General features: G+C 41.5%; 1 pseudogene; it reads left to right on the top strand.

Annotated features, from left to right (window-relative positions):
- Positions 1–574: 574 nt before the first annotated feature.
- Positions 575–1,015, top strand: LOC101324718 (anaphase-promoting complex subunit 16 pseudogene; annotated as a pseudogene).
- The last annotated feature ends 22,049 nt before the right edge of the window (positions 1,016–23,064 follow it).

Raw genomic sequence — 23,064 nt, 5'->3', positions numbered from 1 at the left:
ATATTATTTTGGAAACCACAGCCCTTGTATTAAAGCTTGAAACTTCATTAAGTTTTGGATAGGAGGAGTCAAATTTCATTACTTGTAAACTACTACAGTACTTATAAAAATCAAAATAATCAGTTGAAAGTAATTTGAACTAATAAGTGACATCTAATAAGAGTTTCAATACCTTTTCCTTTACATTAGCAGTGATCACGTAGAAAATACAATGAGAAAAAAATTGCATTCATAATAGCAAATGATAAAATAGTAGGGATAATCTTAACACTAAATATTCAAAATTTAAATTATAAAAACATAAAACTTTACTAAGACATTGAATAATATTTCAATAAATAATGAGACATACAACTATACTCCAATAAAAATTTTTTAAATGGAAAAAAAAGTAATGAGACATAAGACAATCCTGTGTGGAAAACCTAAATATAGTAAAAATGATCACTTCTACACAAAATAACATATAGGTTTAACTGAAGTCTAATGAAAATCCAATAGTAATTTTTGGCACTTTACCAACAGGTCTAAATTTTATCTGCAATAATAAATAAGAATTGTTAGGGAGCAGGCCGCAGCCCTCGTAGCAGTAAACGCAGCCACTCCGGTTGGCCTTGGGGGCGGAGCTGTAGAGGAACTTGTCAAAGCCACAAAGTGAAGTGAGAAATCTACTAGAGAGGAAATGGCTGCCTCTTCATCATCCTCCTCAGCCGGTGGGGTCAGTGGAAGTTCTGCCACTGGATCTGGTTTCAGTGGCTCAGACCTTGCCCCACCACTGAAAGCCCTTTTCACCTACCCCAAAGGAGCTGGAGAGATGTTAGAAGGTGGCTCTGAGAGATTCCTCTTTGAATCCGTTTTCAGCTATCAAGTGGCATCTACGCTTAAACAGGTGAAACATGATCAGTAAGTTGCTCGGATGGAAAAACTAGCTGTTCTGGTAGAAGAACTGGAGGCAGATAGTGGCGATTTTAAACCCATCCAGCAGCTGCTGGGGTTCACCCCCTCTTCAGGTTGACCTTGCCTGGATGGTCACCTCTGGGGCACAGCAAGTACAGGTCCAGTGAGGAACTTTTCTTACAGCTTACATAGCCATCCAGAGAGTCACAGCTCCATCACTGGATTGTTAATTCACATCCATACTTGGTTTCTCTGTATCTATCCACAAGCAACAAATACTTAAATGTGTGATCTTACAGGGAAATTTTTTGTTCATTTGTTTAAAAAAGTATTGAGAATCAGGGCTTCCCTGGTGGCGCAGTGGTTGAGAGGCTGCCTGCCGATGCAGGGAACGTGGGTTCGTGCCCCGGTCTGGGAGGATCCCACATGCCGTGGAGCGGCTGGGCCTGTGAGCCATGGCTGCTGAGCCTGCGCGTCCGGAGCCTGTTGCTCCGCAGCGGGAGAGGCCACAACAGTGAGAGGCCCGCGTACCACAAAATAAATAAATAAATAAATAAATAAAATTTAAAAGTACTGAGAATCAGATTTAGGCAATTGGCATCACAGAACCAGGAGGTTTGGGTTTAAGAGAGATTTATAAAACGTCACAAGCCAGGACACATGCCAGAATTGGCCAACGGAATGGCATCCCTCCTGTCAATTCATGCAGTTCCTAGAACCTCACCAGTCAAGTCCAAGGTCAAGATCTGGAGTTATAAAATACAGCATTTCTGACCTAAAACCATTCTTCTTGCAGATGAATGTGATTTCAACTCAGGACCTGTCCAAATTAGGAATTTTTTAATGTTTGGGATTTTTTTTCTATTTTTAGACATCTGATTCTATAGATTCTTTTTCTAACCTCCTCTAGGCATGCCAAATTCTGGCAAAAAGAATTGCTTTTTGAATGTTGAAGTTCTGGTAAAACTAAAGCAGTGAGCAAAATCCTTTTAAACACAGAAATCCTGAGTTCATTTTGTTGGTGGGCTCAGGCAATACTGTAGCAAATAAATCCTTTGAAAGAGCTGCAAACTGGTTTCTTTATCCTTTCAAAGCCTCAGGGATTTGGGATAGGGGAAAGAGGGCAAATTACTTTTTATAAGAAGGGAATCTAAAAACCATTTCTCCCAAGCAAATGGAAGATTTGCTTTCTCTCAGGGATATTTGTCTTTTTAGAAGTATATGAATTTATCATCAATATCTGAGTAGGTTTTTTACCATGAAAAGGAAAAACCTGGAAAGCTAAGAGGTGTCTTTTGTTGCTCCTCATGGGACCACAGGGTCCACACTGCACAGTTAGGAGAATCATTTATTAAATTGTATGCAAATTTTGCCTCAGAAAAAAAAAAAAAGAAGAAGAATTGTTAGGACTTTTTTTTTTTTCCACCATAAAGAATAATGAGGATAGAACTTTAAAAATTACAACAATGTGATATACACAAGAATTCTGATTCAGTACTGGCTCAAAACACTAGCTATAAAAAAGCAAGACTAGATATTACATGGCATTAAGGAATTTTTGTTAATTATCTTAGGTGTGATAATGGTTGTGTAGGAAGTGTTCTTAGGAGGTGTGTATGAAGTATTTAGGAAGAGAGATTATGATGTCTACAACTTATTTTGAAGTGGTAAAGAAATTTAAAAGATAGTCTCATAAGGAAAATATGGCAATGATTGTTGAATCAAGGCAATGATATATATAATTCATATATATATAATTCTTTTCTTTTTCTTTTTTTTTGGAAACTTGTAATAATAAAGTAGAAAAAAAAAAAAAGCAGTGAAACACTAACCTAAGACACAACAGTCAGATGAATGGACCAAAATCTCAAGGTATATCCTAGTATATATAAAAACTTAATACATAAAAAAAGAAGAAGAATTTGGAAAAATGCTCAAGGTAGAGTTTCACTTCACATCAAACTAAATTCCAGATTAAAAAAAAAATACAGCTAAAAACACACAAAAAAGAATACAGAGATGCATACTCTGGTCGGGAAAAGGCCTTGTATATGTTAAAATAATGAACAAAAGTAAATAGATATGTAATATTAATAGCTACTTGAGATTCTAATATATAATTCATTTAGCCATTTTCCTATCTGTAGATACACATCTCTCCCCCAGATCCTTCAGCTCCAGCTTTCTCGCTCTGCACTTGTTGTTTTCTCTGCCTGGAATATTCTTCCCCTGAGTTTATTCAGCTTAAATATCACATCATTGAAGAGACCTGTCCTTGCCACATAATCTGAAATGGCCCTAAAATAAGTCACTCTATATTCTTCTTGCTTTACTGTTCTTCATCACATTTATATGTTTACTTGCCGTGATCTTATATGTTTATTTTCCAACTTTCTCCCTTACTAGACCATAAGTTCCATGAGGTCAGGAATAATTGCCTTTTCACTGTTGTATCCCTAGTGCTTAGAATTAGCCTAGTGCCTGGCTCCTAGTATGCGCTCAAAATAATTATTATATTATATTATATTATACAAATTCTGGTAATTAATCTAAAGAGAAAAAGCAGGTGCTCTAAGAGATATAACAAGGGCAACCTAATTTCGATAGAGAATTCATGGAAGGCTTTGCTGAGGAAGTGATATTTAAAGTGATATCTGAATATCAAATCAGATGACAAGTAGAGGGAAAGGCATTTTCCAGGCAGAGAAAACAACATGGGCAAAGGTTTAAAAACAGGAAAGAACAGCCACAAATAAGCAGCTAAAAGACTGACATGCCTGGAGCATAGTGAGGGTGGGGGGAAAGAGTAGGCAAAATGGTATAGAACTTTAAAAGTTGATATACACACAAATGATTTTTTTTTTTTTTTTTTTTTTTTGGTATGCGGGCCTCTCACTGTTGTAGCCTCTCCCGTTGCGGTGCACACGCTCCAGACGCGCTGGCTCAGCGGCCATGGCTCACGGGCCCAGCCGTTCCGCGGCATGTGGGATCTTCCCAGACCGCTCCGCGGCATGTGGGATCTTCCCGGACCAGAGCATGAACCCGTGTTCCCTGCATCGGCAGGCGGACTCTCAACCACTGCGCCACCAGGGATGCCCTACACAAATGATTTATTCAAGTCCTTTGGTGTATAGAAGCTACGGAGGTCAAGGAATGGACTGTTAGTTTGTTTCAGTAGAAACAGGGCTAGAATATAAGTCTTCCGGTCCTAACTCCAAGATCCTCTCTATTGGAGGAGGCTGCTTCATCATTAAACTAGCATGTCAAGTCTTGTAAATAGAAAAGATCCGTTAATTACTGCAGTGAGTAGGTGAAGTTCCTTCCTGACCCACTCTCCCTGCTTCTGGTAAGAACACAATGGTTTTCTTTGGGAAAGCGTTTCCCCCACATTGTCAGGCCATGTATTTGGATGGGCTGACTCCACTCCAGGGCCACAGGTATGGGCATGGGAGACAGGCCTTGCAAACAAGAGTAGTAAATCCCCCTGGCCACATTCATTAGTTTCCATTATCATGTTAGCTTATCAAGCTAAGCTAAGTGAATCCGCCCAGAGCTCTGAGAATTGGGGTTGCACATCAGATAGGATTAGATTCAATGTATATAACAACCTCCCCAAAAGTGGTTTAATCACACAGAAATGGACAAATAAAAAGAAATATCCAGTTCAAATCACATCATTTGAGAACCTGGACCCAGATATATCTGAAAGCAAGGTCCCTTTAAACTGTGTGCCAAAAACCTCCCTCACTAAAAATGCTTCTTACAAAAAAACTCAGTATTTCATGATCCTTTAGTATCTTCCAAACTAAATTCCATGGTAGTGCTTAGACTTGAAGGGTCTATATTAACAGGAATTCAGCACTTACATTAGGGAGACAACATAGTTTAGTAGTCAAATACATAAGCTTTGAAGTCTTGTTGCCCAAATTCAAATCCTGCCTTCACTGCTCACTAGTTTGGTGACCTTGGATGAATTTAAACCCCAGAGCCTTCAGCTATAAAGCAGAGATGCAAATAGTACCAGCTCACACAGTTACAGTGAGAAGTGAATGAGATATTTCAGGTAGAACAGTTGATGAAACAAATTTCTATAATACGAGTGATATATTCTAAGAAATGCAGAAGTGATTTTATTCAGCAGTGCTTTGTATGACTGGGCTATGGGAAAGGGCTGGGGAGAAAGAAATTTGTCTCTTTTGAGCACTTCTGTGTCCACAACCACTTTGTGACTAGGAGAAGGAAACCTTCTTGAAAGATGTGTAATCCCCACAAAAATGGGCCCTTGTCAGTCTGGGCAGGGAGAGACCGGAACAGGAGCCCAGATCATGGTCACCTGGTAGATAAATCTGAGAGCATCCACGTAGAAACAGAAAAGGAGTACGCTGCTTGGGTTTGAGGGGCTTAGAGAGAAGCATCTGGGGAAATGCTTTAAAATGTTTCTTTCCCTCCTCTCATCCACTGCATTATACTTTTTCTCTCAAATCCATAGAAATCATAAAGCAGAATAAACGCAGAGCAGCATCTTAAACATGCCTGGCACAGAGCTTGGCACAGGATCAGCATTCAGGAAACATCCTTCAAGCCCTAAGGATGCTTACATCTACAAATATCATGTGTTTGCATCATGTTCAGGATTCGCTCTGCAACCAGAGCTAAATGACACCCGGGTTTAGCATCTAATATCTTGTTTCAAAGGAAACTGGCAGGGATTAGTTGCATTACTTCAAGGATTCACTACCCCAAAATATCTGCCTTTTGCAGTACAGAGACCTTATTATTTAGGATTAGATTAGGGCACAAGGGACAGAAAAGCTGAAATAACAGTGGCATATTTCTTCTCATCTAAACAAGGTCTAGATGTTGGCACTGTAAATGCTGGCGTTGTGGTAATAGGCTTAATGCTATGCTGTGAAACCACAGGCTCTTTTACTTAAGACAGGATTAAGACATATATTCAATATATTCTAGATTCCCAGTAAGAGAGCCAAGAAGGTCTGGCTCCCAGGTGATGCTCTGTGGGACACACACACACACACCAGTGATGCTTTGTTTTCCAAGAGACGCAGAATTGTCAAAGGATTTAGATGCAAGGTAAGTACCTGAATTTTGTTTCCTGGCTGACTAAGGGTGGGGTGGGGAAGCAGAGAACAGAGGAACACCAGTGGCCCCTGTCCAAAAATATCTCTTCCCACTATACACCAACTAGAGATACATCTCTGTAAACGAGTTTCTCCTTTAAAAGCAATTACTGCCATGCCAAGCCTCATTAACAACTCAGTGTGAATTCCTTTAAACAGACAATCCACTCAGCTCTCACCTGAAGTCCTGCAAGTGTCCATTGGTGATTTTTCTGGATGAATTGCTGAATCCCTCTTTCTCATTATTACACAAGCCAGAACATTATTTGGGAACTTTATTTTTAATAATAAAAAATAGCTATATAACAATGAACTTTTATGTTTGTATCAAGTAACTAACTTTATTTATTGTATTTTTTTTTTTTTTTTTTTTTTTTGCCGTACGCGGGCCTCTCACTATTGTGGCCTCTCCCATTGTGGAGCACAGACTCCGGACGCGCAGGCTCAGCGGCCATGGCTCACGGGCCTAGCCACTCCACGGCATGTGGGATCTTCCCGGACCGGGGCACAAACCCGTGTCCCCTGCATCGGCAGGCGGACTCTCAACCACTGCGCCACCAGGGAAACCCTGTTCATTGTATTTTATGTCTGCCTTTATAATAATGGAAATCTTTCTATGACATGCTTTTCCTAAGTTACAGCGAACTTCTTTCCTTGTCTCTTGGGTCTGATGTGAGGCCAGTCCATTTCACAGTCAATACCCCTAAGTAAACCATGGGAGAGGAGCAACAAAGAGGGTGGAGAATTCTTGGTTCTCATCAGTTTGTGACTCATGTACCTACACGCTGCTGCTACACCATTCCCCATCCCTCCTCTTCCTGGGAAGAACAGGTAGGGCAGGATGATGTTTCTGCTAGTAGGACTCTTTTTTTTTTTTTTAATTGAGATAAAGTTCACATAACATAAAATTAACCATTTTAAAGTGAACAATTCAGTGCATTTAGTACATTCAAAATGTGTACAAACCCCACTACCATCTAGACCCAAAACATTTTTATCACTCCAAAAGGAGAACCCATACCCACGAAGCAGTTACTTCTCCTTCCCACCTCCCCTCAGACTTTGGTAACCACCAACATGCTTTCTGTGCCTGTGGGACTCTGCTTGATCACTTCCTCCCTACAGAATCCATGGGGATGTGCAGGTGGTAAGGTCGTCTCTATGGCCTTAGAGAGAGACGAGGATGTAAAACACCCTGAGAACATGGCTGAAGTGTAGAACTCCCTGGGGGAAATTATTCTGTTTCTTCAATAAGAAAATATAGGTGAGGGCTTCCCTGGTGGCACAGTGATTAAGAATCCACCTGCCAATTCAGGGGACATGGGTTCAAGCCCTGGTCCAGGAAGATCCCACATCCCGCAGAGCAACTAAGCCCGTGCGCCACAACTACCGAGCCAGAGCTCTAGGGCCCATGAGCCACAACTACTGAGCCCACGAGCCACAACTACTGAAGCCCACGTGCCTACAGACTGTGCTCCACAACAAGAGAAGCCACCGCAGTGACAAGACTGCACGCCCTAACAAAGAGTAGCCCCTGCTTGCGGCAACTAGAGAAAGCCCACACGCAGCAACGAAGACCCAATGCAGCCAAAAATAAATAAATAAAATAAATAAATTTATTTTTAAAAAAAGAAAATATAGGTGAAACAACCTAAGTGTCCATCAACAGATGAATGGATAAAGAAAATGTGGTGTACATATCCAATAGAATATTATTCAGCCATAAAAAAAAGAAGCAAATCCTTCCATTTGCAGCAACACGGATAGATCCTGAGGGCATTATGCTAAGTGAAATAAGTCAAACAGAGAAAGACAAATACCATATGATCTCACTGATAAGGAGAATCTTAAAAAAACTGGACTCATAGATACAGAGAATAGATTGGTGGTTGCCAGAGGTGGGGGTAGGAGAGTGGGAGAAATGGGTAAAGGTGGTCAAAAGATACAAACTTCCAGTTATAAGACAAATAAGTCTTAGGGATGTAATGTAAGGCATGGTGACGATTGTCAACAATATTGTGTTGTATATTTGAAAATTTCTAAGAAAGTAGATCTTAAAAGTTCTCATCATAAGAAAAAAAATTTGTAATCATGTGTGGTGATGGATGTTAACTAAATTTATTGTGGTGATCATTTCACAGTATATACATATACCAAATCATTATGTTGTACACCTAAAATTCATATGTTATATGTCAATTATATCTAAACTTTAAAAAAAAGGAAAATATAGGAATTGGATTAAGAAATTGATTCGTCATATATTTAAAGCCTTACCTAATAGATGAGTCAGCAGACTTCTCCTTGAATCTTATTAGTCAGACCCGGTCTCGTGGCCACTCCTGTATACTGGGAAGGCTCAGCTTTTCCAGCCTCTGTGTTTGTAGAAAAGCCAGGAGAAGTGAGTTGGAACACCCTTACAGTCAAAGAAGTACCTATGGTTATATTTAAATACTAATAATCCAGTCATTTAAAAAGGAGACATTGACCCCATAATAAATTAAATATATATAATTAAGCCTAATATTAATGTAGGGGAATTATGATGGAAAAATGCACTCCTGAAAATATTTTAAAACTTTAAAACAAAAATAGTACTTGATATTATTAAAATATAATGAAGACCCTTCCTATGAACAGGTAAGGGACAAGAGAAAAAGAATAAAAGGTCACTCCCAAGTTTTGAGTCTAGGAAATGAGAGGATGTTGGCAGACATAATGGAAACGGGGCTGTCCAGGAGGAAAGCGAGTTCAGGGTGTAGGAAGTTGACTTTGCCTCCAAAATGGTGAGTTTGATGTTGGGGGGAAGGGGTACTCAGGAAAAGGACACAGCAGGTCAGTAATAATGTAAGATCAGAGGTCAGGTCTAGGGATCTGGGCCTGAGAACCACCTACTTCCAGGGGGAGGTCAGGTTGGGGGGATATACGTCATGTCCAAGTAAGCTCTCTGGGAAGGGGTTTGACAAAAGTGATCAGAACAAACCTTGAGGGTCACCCATATTTGAGGAGAGAAAGCAAAGACCCTGCAGGAAGCAAGGAAAAGTGTTGAGAAAGAGGGAGGAGACACGGGTTGGCCTAGAGTCTTGGAGACCAGAGAGGAGAAAATGTCAGACAAGGTGGGGGCACCGTGCCCAGGTGCCCCAGGGAGGTCAGGGGAAAGAGAAACAGGAAAAGATTCACTGGAGTTTGCAGAGGAAAGCCCTGTGACCTCTGAGAGGCAATTACCCCAGGTCTAGAGCCTGTCTATGCAGGGCTGAAGTTGAGAGTGATGTGGGAAGGGATGCAGCAGATTCCAATCATCTGCTTGAGATGTCTGGTGATAAAAGGGAGGAAAATCCCATGGTGGCTTGAGGAAACAGTGAACAGAGAAAGTTTTAAAAGTAGGCTGACGTTGACCCTTGTGGCACTGGATGACACATTTACATGGGTTTTCCTGGCCAGTGCTGACCTCAGTGGTGTAATCCAGCACTCTCTGGTCAGAGTTTTACACCAACAGGTATCACAGAGTCAATTCCAAAGTTCACTTGGTGGCCAGCTTGTGAAAAGGGCAAATAAACCATAGGTCGGGTTCCCCCCCCCTCAAATCCTATTCTCTCTACAAAAAATGACCTCTGAAATAGCACATAGAACCTCCTCTACCCATTTTGGAAAGGAAATGCAATGGATATAGAGACACTGTATCAGAAAATGAACAGCTCATCCATGCATCTGGAGAAGTTGGAGCACATACAAATACAGTCCTCAAAAAAAAAAAAAAAGGAGTAGAGGGGAGATGATAACTCCTAATTAATTTGTCAGACTGGGATTGGCTGGTGGTGGTGGTGGTGATGATTCCTGAGGAGGGACTTGGAGAGCCTGTTAGATGGGAAGGGTCATGGGTCAGTTCACAGTTCAGGGGGAAGCATAAGAATGCGAGTGTGGAGCCTTCAGGAGATTGGAATCTGAGAGGTTCAGCTGTTCAGCAATAGCCACTGTGGGGTGGGAAGAGGATCTTTCACCACCAGCAGCCAGAGCTTGGCCTCAAGAAATTTTTTTTTTTTTTTAATGCTATTAGTAGGCGGAAGTTCTAGCAAGCAGTAACTCCAAAGAAAGGTCCAGTCGCTTAAATTTGAGGTTAAACTCCAATACTGTAAGGAATCGGTGAGGCCCTAGAGACACTGGGGGAATAGAAAATCTACTTAGAACTTAAGATAATTTGGGCGACACGGTCACTGAATGATATAGAGTGCCGGTTACTAAAATCCAGCTAAAATCCCAGTTACAGTTTCCTTTCTGAAGGAAATAAGGTCCAGGTGGATTCCCACCCATCCCCACCCCAGGCTAAGCAGAAAACTAACCTCCTATGTATTTCCCCAGTTTAGAGACCAGATTAGTGGATTACTCTAGAGTTTGGGGTAGGTCAAGGCCTACAGCAGGGAATGAAGTGAGAGGGACTTGGGGCCAAAACCAGGTCAATCATTGCCAAAGCTCTGTGACAAGCTCAGCCTTGGGCATTGACTCCTGGAGTGTTTTCCGATACCATCAAGCAAATCTCCAGTTCTCAGGGGACACCAACTGAACGTCCTACAATTTAACTCAAGTCTGACACTATCTACGTGAAGATAGCATCATATCCCACAGGTTAAGGGCTCAGTTCTACAAGACTGCCCCCACTTCAGATGCCTTTTGCAAGTCCAGGTTGTCACCTGTGCTTCTGAATGACCAGCTGTAAGTTGAAGGTTCCCATGACCACCTCCTCGAGTTCAATTAATTTTCTAGAGAGGCTCACAGAACTCAAGAGAAATACTTCCTATGTTTACCAGTTTATTATAAAGGATATTATAAAAGATACAGATGAACACCCAGATGAAAAGGTACGTAGGGCGAGGTCCAGAAGGGCCCTGAGCACAGGAGCTTCTGTCCCTGTCGAACTGCGGTGCACCATCCTCCCTGCACATGAGTGCGTTCACCAACACAGAAGCTCATCAAATATTGTAGTTCAAGAATTTTCATACAGCTTAATCTATAGTGTCCCTCTGCCTTCCCTTCCCAGAGGTCAGCGGGTGGGGTTGACATTTTCAGCCCTCTAATCACTTGTTCTGGTGACTAGCCCTATCCTGAGGCTATCTAGGGACTCCACCTGAAGTCAGCATCAACTCTGGTATGCATAACTTTTAAAAGACACTCCTGTCACTCTTGAACTTCCAAGGACTTTAGGAGCTTTGTGCCAGGAACTGAGGACAAAGACCAAATATATTTCTTTCTATACCACAACTCCTCACATGGCTTCAGAGTGGGCCATGCCACTGTGGCATTCTGACTCCTCAACGTCTCGCTGAGAATCCTTGGAGATCCCTAGTGTCTGACTCTGTCCTCACCCCAGGGTTAGGATTCTACTCCAGTTATACGAAATGGGTCCCAAGGGCAGATGACGGGTTGGGGGAGAACTGGGCATGGCCTGCATTCTCTCTCCCTCAGCTCTGGAGAGCAATAAGCAGACCCTAAGAGGTACTAACTCATGTCTCCAAAGGTCGCTTCCCCCAAGGTCTTCCCTCTGCAGAAACACCATGAGTATTCGCCTCTGACCTGAAGGATGGCCAGGAGCCTGCACACTACAGATCATATCTTCCCTTTTTAATTAACATTTCCACTTCAGTGCAGCCTGATTTCATTCACTCCTCAGCAGGGTCCTGCTCCTGTAACATTTTCACTGCCAATTACTTCATGACTCCCTTATTCAGGGCATACAGGCTTCCTTTTAACCACCCACTTTCCTCTATCTCCTCTGTGTTAATCAACCCAGCATGAAAGCAGACTGTTCAAGGGTCAGGGAAGCCCAAGGTCAGGAGGAGTTAGGCATTAGTCAAAGGCCGAAGACCTTCCAGACAAGTCAGAGGCAGAGACCAGGTGCCTTTAGGGGCTTCAGCAGCCTGAGGGTGGGCTCCCATATTTCCCGAAGCACACAGAGACTGAGAAAGCCCTCAGCACAGTGTTGCTGACAACCTGAGCACTTCCTTCTTCAGAATCCGGGCTCTAATGCTGGGATTCTCACTTTTCTCCTACCATGTTTCATCAAAGGTGGGTGTGTCTGACTGAAGTCTGTGCTTTAACCACTCTGAATGTGCAAGAAAATATAAAGGGAGTGGCCCACATGTCCCCTGCCATGCTCTAGGATCTGCCAATTTAACAGGGGTTTGGAGGGGAGGACCTGAGGCAGGGACCCAATATAAGTGGCATCTGCACATTCATCTTACAGGCCAGTGCTTAGCATAAAGGTGGCTTTAGAATGAAAAAGTGAGTGTTGAAGTGAAAAAATCAAAACTATTCAGGTGTGGGGGACCAGAACTTGATGTCCCTCACCAATCTGAGTTCTGTGGATAAGATCAAAATGTGGAAGGCAACAGGGAAAATACAACAGGGGCTGAACTAGAGCAGAGGTGCTCGGTCAAATGGAGGACCCTCCTAAATGACCTACTTCACAGGTAACTTCCATCCTGGGGCAGATTTCTAAACTCGATTCTTTTCCCCTTTAGAAGAGGCACTGTTGGGGCTTCCCTGGAGGTGCAGTGGTTAAGAATCCACCTGCCAGTGCAGGGGACATGGGTTCGAGCCCTGGTACCGGAGGATCCCACATGCCGCGGAGCAACTAAGCCCATGTGCCACAGCTGCTGAGCCTGACCTCTAGAGCCCGCAGGCCACAACTACTGAGCCCGCGAGCCACAACTACTGAAGCCTGTGCGCCTAGAGCCCGTGCTCTGCAACAAGAGAAGCCACCACAATGAGAAGCCCGTGCAGCAAAACGAAGAGTAGCCCCCGCTCGCCGTAACTAGAGAAAGCCCGCGCACGGCAACGAAGACCCAATGCAGGCAATAAATAAATAAATAAACTTATAAAAAAAAAGAGGCACTGTTGGGGCTTCCCTGGAGGTGCAGTGGTTAAGAATCCACCTGCCAGTGCAGGGGACATGGGTTCAGGTTCGAGCCTTGGTCTGGGAAGATCCCACATGCTGCAGGGCAACTAAGCCCGTGCACCACAACTATTGAGCCCGCGTTCTGCAACAACTAGAGAAAGCCCGCATGCAGCAACAAAGACCCAACACAGCCGAAAGTAAATAAATAAATTTATAATAAAATAAAATAAGCACTGCTTACACACATTATTATCAGACTGAATATCTGCTATTCCAGCCCCAAATCCTTTGGCTCCTCTGTCTTTGTCCATTCTGTGCCTAGAGCTTCTTTTACCTCCACTTGGCCGGTCAAAACTCTATCATCCTGTAATGTACATCTATTACTTTATATCCTGAAAAATGCATCTGTATTCTCTTTTTAAATTGAAACAAAGAGCAGCAAGTGTTATTCATCCAAGATACCTTATTTTACCCCTTCCTCTGTGCCCTGGGGGCAGGTTACTTACCGTGCTTAAGATTCAATGTCCCCAGCCAGAAATGGAAATATTAACAACCACTTACATAAATGAAAATAAATGTTCATAATTGAAACACTGTATATAAAGTGCCTAGCAGGGTCCTGGAATGTAGTATGCTGTCAATAAATATTAATCTCTTTCTCACTCTATGCTTATCCCCATATAAAATGACTCACAGCTCCTTTGCTGCACACTCCACCTTGTTCTACAGTATCAGTGCTCTTTCCTCTTCAGGCTAGAGGCTTAATCTTATGTGAATTATTTTACCTTCCTATCTCTGCCACAAACTGACACACTTAGTACCTTAAATATAGTATATACTTAAGAAATACTTGTTTTGAAATTTTTTTGAATTAATTTTATTGTTTTAAGCTATAGTTTTTTTTAAATTGAAGTACAGCTGATTTACAACGTTGTGAGAAATACTTATTTTGTTGAAAGCAAGAATGAAAGTGATAAAGAATGAAGAGATTGAAAAAAACCTACCTGCCCATCCACTATGAGAAAGAGGAAATCACTTCATGTTTACTTTTTCTAAGAAGTTTAATGGGGGGGAGGGGCTTGTAGGCTAGAGTTTTGTCTGTTAATTTATTTACTCTTTGTTTTACCATAAGTAAAAGTGCTTAGAACAGCACCTGGCACAAGTAAATACTATAATAACCTTTCACTATTATTCCCCTCTCCCAAGTGTACTTCTTATAGTTTAGCTACTGGCAAACCACATCCTCAAATACTGTCCCTAACTAAGGCAAGCAGGAAGATCACTGGGCTTGTGGGGTTTTTTTGTTTGTTTTTTTCTTTTTTTGGGGTGGGGGCAAGTAGGGGGAAAGTAGCCCATTTGGTCTGATGCATAAAATCCCACTTGAATGCTGCCATCTAGTGTTCACTTCAAAAGTTAGGTGCGGTCCTAGCTAGGTAACCCTGTCCTCCCTCTCAGCAAAGACCATTTTAACACTGTTTTGTTATTGGATCCCAGGTTTTGGGAAATTTTAGTTACCAAAAGTACAACAGAGCTTTTGGCAGTAATGAGGGAGTAACTGAGAAACCGGAAAATTTCCTAAAATTCTAACAGAAATGATCCCATAGCAAAGTGATATGATTACAACCAAAATCAAAGAAATGAGAGATTTAGGTTATCCTGTGAATAGTCGTTGCGGTACATGTGGTTTCTGTTGCAGACTTTATTTGAGTACCTTTCATGCATCAGTCTCTTTACATAGGGTTACTCTAATTCAGATCTACCCATAACCCTCTGAGTTAATACTGCTATTCCCATTTTAATTTTTTTTTTTTTTTTTTTTTTTTTTGGGTATGCGGGCCTCTCACTATTGTGGCCTCTCCCGTTGCGGAGCAAGGCTCCGGACGCGCAGGCTCAGCGGCCATGGCTCACGGGCCCAGCCGCTCCGCGGCACGAGGGATCTTCCCAGACCGGGGCACGAACCCATGTCCCCTGCATCGGCAGGCGAACTCTCAATCACTGCGCCACCAGGGAAGCCCATGCTATCCCCATTTTAAAGGTAAGAAAATAGAGGCCCTGACAGTTTCACTTGTTTTCCTTTCCAAAGCTAGTTGAGAGAAGAATTAGGTTTTGTACCCACGTCTATCAATTTTCAACTCTATTCCCTTTCATCTGTATGTACCCCAGTGCCTGCTAAACTTTTGGAAATCCCAGCAACAGGCCACCAACTCTGGTTACTATTCTCATAGATTTCTACAGTGTCCTTGCTTAAGAACCACTGCACTAAAGAAATACAAAACCCTCTGCATGTTAATGTCCTAGAAATAAACTGTACCATTAACACCTGAACCAAGACTTTCAGATATCTAAGTTAGAGACAGTAAGTACTAAGAACAAATCAACTTGCTTCACAGTGATATAAAGGGAAAATGATCAATAAATAATAAAATACTAATCTTCCCCAAAGTACTCTATATCTTTATGAGAACTGAAACCAAATAACAGAATCATAGAAATCTGCATTGTAGAAATCATGGAAATGTTATTTTTAACAAGCTTCTATCTTTAATAAGCTTGTGCTTAATGTTGAAAACTTTTTTATAAAGGGGAAGAGGAAACAAAATTAAAAGGTAACAATAATCTCTGAAGTCCAATCACTTAACCTCCCAATATTTTTATGTATAGCATAAGTTTTAAATGCATATTTGAAACAAATGTATATGTACATATATAATTTTTAAAGTAACAACATGCTAAACGTGTAGTTTAGTTAGCTTTTTTAAAAAACTAAGGTACATTGGTAATAGTTTTCCATGACAGAATTATTATTCTATAATTTTTTAATGGCTGCATTGCGTTCCATTTAATGGATCATTATATTATATTTAACCAGATTAAATACATTTAGCTTGTTTCAGATTTTTACCAATACAAGATAATGCAGGGGTAAATAACTGCATTCCTAAACCTAACATATATCTCTGTGTTAACATTCAAAGGAAGATACGCAGTGCAAACAGAAAGTGGACTTAAGAGACTCTTAAAGAAAGCAAGGGGTGCAGCCAAAAAATTAATAGGAAAATTACAAATAATCAATTAGCTAAGCAGCAAAGTTGCCCAAGAATGAATCGTCTTATCCTCAGTGTTCCAAATATAGTTAAATTGACAGAAATTGCTTTCTCATCGGCAGGGCTCTGGCTCTTCCTGTGTGCCATTACTGCAAAGTTAGAAGGAATCAGGGTGCAGTCGAGGGTTAAGAATGATAAGCCAAATGCTTACACAAAGAAAACCATCAGAAACCAAGTAGTATTTCTAGACTGGGCTTGCAAACACAGGCAGAGGTTAAGAACCTGAGGTAAAACTGAGAGACTAAACCAGAGTCAGAGCACCCCATGAAGTCAGCATTCTGGTGTGGGTGGACCAGCGTTAGAACCACAGATCTGCCAATCACAGGAATTGTGAACTTGGGCTAGTCCCTTAAACTCCTTGACCCTCAGTTTCCACATTTTCCTCTTCTTTAACATGGAAAGACCAATAATGCTTCTCCCTCAAAGTTGTCAGGATTAAATGACATAATGTAGCTTCCATGTAGAGTAAAGAGAATGCTATAGAGTGGATGTTCAATAACTGGTAGCTATAAACCAGGAAACCAAGTTTTGTCTAACTACGGTAGAGGGTCACTGTGCTTTAGCCTCAGAGGCTGGAACTAGATAGGGCCCAATCCAAAGGCTGGAAAGTATCTGAGCCACACAGGGGACACTGGTGAGAGCCAGAGCATGGAGGCTAGATCCCAGAAACCAGGATGACACTTGGGGCCCGTGAAGGGTAAGGGAAGGCATGTGGGAGTGCAGGCAGGGACTGAGTCCAAAAAGCAGGTCCCCAACTGGAACTCCTTTAACTCCTCTGATTTCCCTAAGAGCCCCCAAAGCTGTACAGCTTTTACTTAGCTCCTTTTACAGGAATTTCCTTCTCTTTCCTCCTGTGACTCTTTGTGTTTGCCTCTATTAAGTATCATATTGACCTAACTTTCAATGTTTACCACTTTCTGAATAGTAAAGCCTTATTCCAGAAGGAGAATATAAATCTTTGCTTTCCTGGGAGAAATGAGAGGAATTCCTTCAGAAAAGCTTGGCAGCACTCTTGATCATCTCATTACATCTAATACATCCCCATACCCCAAGGATCCTTCTTCTAAATATTTTGTGAATACACTTCCTTAGATCTTTTTATTTTTTATTTTATTTTATTTTATTTTTTGCAGTACGCAGGCCTCTCACTGCCATGGCCTCTCCCGTTGCGGAGCACAGGCTCCGGACGCGCAGGCTCAGCGGCCATGGCTCACGGGCCCAGCCGCTCTGCGGCATGTGGGATCTTCCCGGACCGGGGCACGAACCCGCGTCCCCTGCATCGGCAGGTGGACTCTCAACCACTGCGCCACCAGGGAAGCCCCTTAGATCTTTATTATCACCACAAGAGTTCAAAATGTCTTTGTCTTTTCTTGGACTCCTACAATCATCTGCTAACTGGAGCCTTCATTTCTACTTGTGTCCACGCCCATTCTCCATTTGCAGCTAGAATAATTCTGTATTATAAAAACAAAAATATGACCAAATCTTTTTCTAGCTTAAAAAACTTCTAATAATTCTCTTTACTATCAGGATGAAGTCACAATTCCTTAACGTTGTCCACAAAGCCTCTATGACCTGGGCTTTGACTTTCCACACTCATTGGCAATTCTCCTCTTTGTTCATAATGCTGCTGTAGTGGTAACTTTTCTTCAGTTCCTAGAAGTCATCAAGCTTTGTTCAACCTCGGGCCCTTTACACATAATCCCCTCTGCCCACAGGTTCACTGCACAACTTTTCACTTGACCAATTCCTCCTTATCCTTCAGGTCTCTAATTAATTTGTGACTTATTCACTGAAACTTACCCAAATCTTCTAAACTAGGTTAGGTCTTTGTTTTATGCTTTCATAACACCCTGTACTTTGTCCTGGCTGCACTTATCACAACTCTAAATAATAGTTGTTTGGTTATTCTTGAATATCTAGCTCTTTGAATTGAATATGATCAAGGATGTATGTCTTATGTTCAAAGCTATAAATCAAGCACATAGCACAAATACTAGCACGTAGTAGGCTTCCAATAAAAATAATGTATGTCCACAATTATCCGTATTTCCATCTTCAGTCATAAATCTATGTGTGTGAAATACATAAAACTAGAACAAAAGAAATTAAGCTGATATCCTGCATGCTCTTTGGAAGTTAGAGGTTATTCTTTGCCTACCTATCTTGCAGTAGGAGGTACTCAATAGCTAAGAGACTCACTATAGTAAATTTTCTCCAAGTCTGACCCTGAAAAAGTGGTTTATACATAGAAAAGGAGCATGTCAGCTATAAAGGATAGAGAAAATCAGGCTGGCTTTAGCAATCTCCATATCAAAATTCAATGCTAGAAGAAAATGGAGCAATGGCCTACAAAGCACACAGTTAAGGAAAAATATAATAGTGTGATGCAAGAATGTAACATTTAGCAAGGTGTCTTGAGATATAAAAAGCAAGAGGGACTTCCCTGGTGGTCCAGTCATTAAGACTCCACACTTCCACTACAGGGGACGCAAGTTCTATCCCTGGTTGGGAAACTAAGATCCTGCATGATGTGTGGCATGGCCAAAGATTTAAAAAAAAAAAGAGAGAGAGAGAGAGATAAAAGGAAGAAACTAAAGAAAATAATGAAATTTCTATTTCCAGTTATGATGGGTTAGGTTATTCAAACTAACATGCCCACTGATAATGACTAAAGATGCTGGATAAACTATAAAAAAAAAATCTCAAAAGCATCAAATTACTGAAAGAAGGTAAGGAACTATTAGGCCCAAAGCTAAGAGAAGGCAGAAACCGAAAGAAGCAAATGGAGAGCACCAGAGCACAAAAGCTATTCTTGCCCTGAGGACATTTTCTAGTCAGAGAACATGTAGCTTTTTTTTTTTTTTAGTTGCTTCACTGGGCATGGAATGAGCAGACAAGGTCCAGGGCTACCCAACGTGAAAATGGTATAATGTGATTCTCCCCATTTTAAGCTGAGATTTCACAGGCTATACTCTAAGGGGAAGTAGGAACCAGTACCCTAGAATTTTAGGAAAGTTTGCTTTTATATTGACAAAAAAAAAAAGTTTGCTTTTACATAGGAGAAAGAAAAGATAGTTAAAAAAAAAAACTCCCATCTTTGAACAGATGGGCAGCCATTGGGCAGCTCTTGCTCAGATTTGTAGCCTGGGTTAGCAATGGCCCAAGGAAACTCCACCCATGAAAACTGGTCTCTAATTGAGAAGGCCTCAAGGCACTCAGCAGGAACAAACAAAAATCCTCTTTGAAAGCAGCCACAAATACTTTTTTCTCACAAATCATTTATCAAGGTTAAAAAGTGAAGACACAAAGAAACTAGACACCACGGACCATACACAGCACATATATCAGGCAGCAGAAAGGAACCTGAAAATAATTCAGACATTAGAACTATCATGATACAGATTACAAAACAACTATGACTACTATGTTTCAAGAAATAAAATAATCCAGCTCCAATTAGCAGGACAGGGACAGAGAGGACAGAGAAACATGCTGAAATGTTCCATGTATATGGAATCAACAAAATCCAGGCTGAGCGGAAACACTATAGAGTCTAAGGTCCCAGGTTCGTCAACAGAACACTGTAAGGAATATAAAGCTTTAAACGTTTTGCCATTAAGTAGGATGTATACGGTTCATTGCAGATACCCTTTATTAGATTAATTTCCCTTCCATCACTGGTTTTCCATGAGCATTTATCATTAATAAGTATTTGATTTAATCATTTATGCTACAATTATTGAGATAATCATATTCTTTCCATTAATCAATTAATACTTTGAATTCTGGTGTTAAAACAACAATGTGCTCAAAACGTCTTATTCTCCTTATATAAAAGTAAATTTGGCTAATATTTTGCTTACCAGTTTTTGCACCTACATTCATGAGTAAAACTGTAAATACCATTTTCCTTCTATTTGCTCTCCTTGTCAGGTTTTCCTATCAGGGTTATACTAACCCTCATAAAAAGTTGAAGTGTTCCCTATTTTTGCCTTCCCTTCCCCATTTTTCTAGCAGTATTGTATTTGATTAATAAGGGAATTATGGTTATAACAAATTTATGGTTACCAAAGGGGATGGGGGAGGGGATAAATTAGTTTGGGATTAACATATACACACTACTATACATAAAATAGATAAACAACAAGTACCTACTCTATAGCACTGGGAACTACATTCAATATCTTATAATAACCTATAATGGAAAAGAATCTGAAAAAGGATAGATATATGTGTATGTATAACTGATTCACTTTGCTGTACACCCGAAACTAACACAACAGAAAGCAGAAAAAAAAAACCGGGAATTATGTTTTCCTCATAATGTTTGGTTTAACTTGCCAAGAAAGCCTGGGTGGCCTGGAGTCTTCTTTGTGGGAAGGCTTTGGACTACTCTTTCAATCTGTTTTTAAACTGCTTTCCTTCACATGGACAAAGAGGTTCCTCCTCAGGACTTTTCCATTCCGGGAAGCAGACTGCGTTGTGCTCGCGCCACAGAACTGAAGCAAACGCGCTCAAGGTGCGGTCACTACGGGCCAAGGGAGAAACCGGGAAACCACTCGGGGCGCAGCCGGGCCGCGACCACCCTTGCCCCGGAAGCCGCGTTCTGACGTCACCACGCGGCAGCGTCCCCTCAGGACCGCAACGGAGCCTATGGTATCGTGGGACACGCATGGCTACTCTCTGGTCTTAGAGCGTCGGTGCGGACCTTCGCTCGGTGCTCTGTGCACCTGTTCCTCCCGCCTGCTCAAACTTCTTTCCTATTTATGAAGAGGGGGGCGTCCCATCTCCCGGAAGCAAGGAGATGCGAGAGGACGGCGCCAGTTTAGGTGCAGCTAAAGGTAATGGAAGCTGATCCGGAGCCTGCGACCCATCAGAGGCTCACGTGACGGTCTAAGGGCTACTACTGCCTACTAACGTTCCCCGCCACCGAGGGATCACGTGACAGATGGCTGGCTCAGCTGTGTGTCTTTGCCTCCGCGGCGGCTTTGGTCCCCTTCTTTTGCCGCATGCGCAACACACGACTGCCTACTGCGTTGTCCCCCGAGCCACACTTCACCATTTCTTCCTCCCGGGTCCAGAGATGTGTGTCCGCTTGTCTGCCCCTCTTGGGCTCTGGGGGAGAAGGTGATCGGGGAACCGGAGGTCAGGGGAGTCGGGACAAGAGGTCTTCGCCCTCATCTGCTGAGACTGTCGTGATCGCCATCCCGAGGGTTGGGGAAGAGTGCCACAGGCCAGCGGCCCTCCCGGGGATTCTGTCTTGTGTAACGTGCTCTCGAGAGAGCTGGAGTGAGGAGCGTGCGTCCTAGTGACTCATGATGCGGCCCCGTCACCGTCATCTTCTCTCTCCCTTGGGACTTCCTGGGAGTGAGCCGGTGTCCTAGGAGCTTATTCTCATCCTTAGGAGAATCATCGTCTCCCTCTCCTCCGCTAAGGGGTTTCCGGCCTTACACGACCTTTTTCTGGATTTCTGTCAATTAGCCTATACATCCCCCGAGGCTTAACTCTAAGCTGACCTCCCACCGGTGCTGGACCTGCGCCATGGCCCTTATGGGTATATAAAGTATAAATATAAATTGACCTGGGTTTTTAAGATATTTAGCTCCCCAGTTCAAAACATACCTTCCTCGTCCTTGATTTCCATCCCCACACCATGGTAGTAGGACTAATCCACCATTACAGTCCACTACTACCGTCTGTAGACACTTATACTGCTGGACCTCGCATCTCCCATCCGCTCCTCTTATGATATTTGACATAAGATTATCTGGTTACTGTATCGAAACAAATGCTTCCAAAATCTCAAAAGTATTTTCCTCTGGTTATTTAGGTGTGCTGTTTTATTAAAACTTTTTTTTTCTTTGTACTACCTTGGTATTACCAAACAATTCAAACCTGATCCTTACAAGAACAGTATTTTTTATTATTAGTAAGAAGACTATTTTAAAGTGAAGTTGTCTCTGCACCAGACATGCAACAGCGAAATTCCTGTTTTAGCAAATAAAGATGAGGCTGTCTGATCATTTCAAATGTCATGAAAAAATAATACTTTTAAATGCTTAAAAATAAAACAAATAGCTGCCTGTTTGTCTTTTAAGTTTAGCTTGTTGAAAACACTTTTATGATCCAGTCTAGCACATTGTGAAATATGTTTTTATTGAATGAATGAATGACTCCTCTATGTCAGGTTTAAAGATAAAATATATGATTTATCTGTCCAGTGCACATGTTGGTAGCCCTGTGTTAATGCTCTTGGTAGGTCTGCAGTTCAAAACAATGTTCTTTCACCATGAACCATGGAATAAAGCATTCAATGCACTTATCACATTATCGGGAGTTGTTATAAATGGATCTTCTTTTTCTTCATAGTTAAGCAAACTTAATTCTAAGGAATTACTCTCAAAACTTCTGCTACTAAAGGTAAGAGTTTCAGTGATTTTTAAAAATTCAATCCATTTTTAACCTGTTTGGTAAAATGTTTTATAGTCATGTGATTCAAATATTGAAATGTAAAAAAGTATATAGTGAAAAATCTGTTTCACATCCTTGCAACCTATTTGCTCTGTTCCAAATGCACTCTATCCCAAAGACAACTAGTTGGGAGGAAATACAAATACACTTATTTTCTTTCTTTTTTTTACACAAACAGTAAACTATTTTATACTATTTTATACAATGTTCTGTATCCTGGTTTGTTTTTGTTTGTTTTTTGTTTTGGCTGCTTTGGGTCTTCGTTGCTGCGTTGATAGCCAAGTGTCAAACTGCCTTCTGTAAGGATTGTGCTAATTTAACTTCTGTAAGCATTGTACTAGTTTAACTTCCACGAGCAATGAATATATATTCCCCATAAACTCATCAACAAGATATTAGCATACTTATTTTTTTTAATTAATTTATTTATGGCTGCATTGGGTCTTTGTTGTTGGGTCTTCGTTGCTGCACACGGGCTTTCTCTAGTTGCAGTGAGTGGGGGCTACTCTTGGTTGCACCATGCGGGCTTCTCATTGCGGTGGCTTCTCTTGTTGCAGAGCTC

The sequence above is a fragment of the Tursiops truncatus genome, chromosome 6 (genome assembly GCF_011762595.2).
Source record: "Tursiops truncatus isolate mTurTru1 chromosome 6, mTurTru1.mat.Y, whole genome shotgun sequence".
Taxonomy (NCBI): Eukaryota; Metazoa; Chordata; class Mammalia; order Artiodactyla; family Delphinidae; genus Tursiops; species Tursiops truncatus.
The sequence above is the reverse complement of the archived record's forward strand: the minus strand, read 5'-3'. Positions and strand labels throughout refer to the sequence as shown.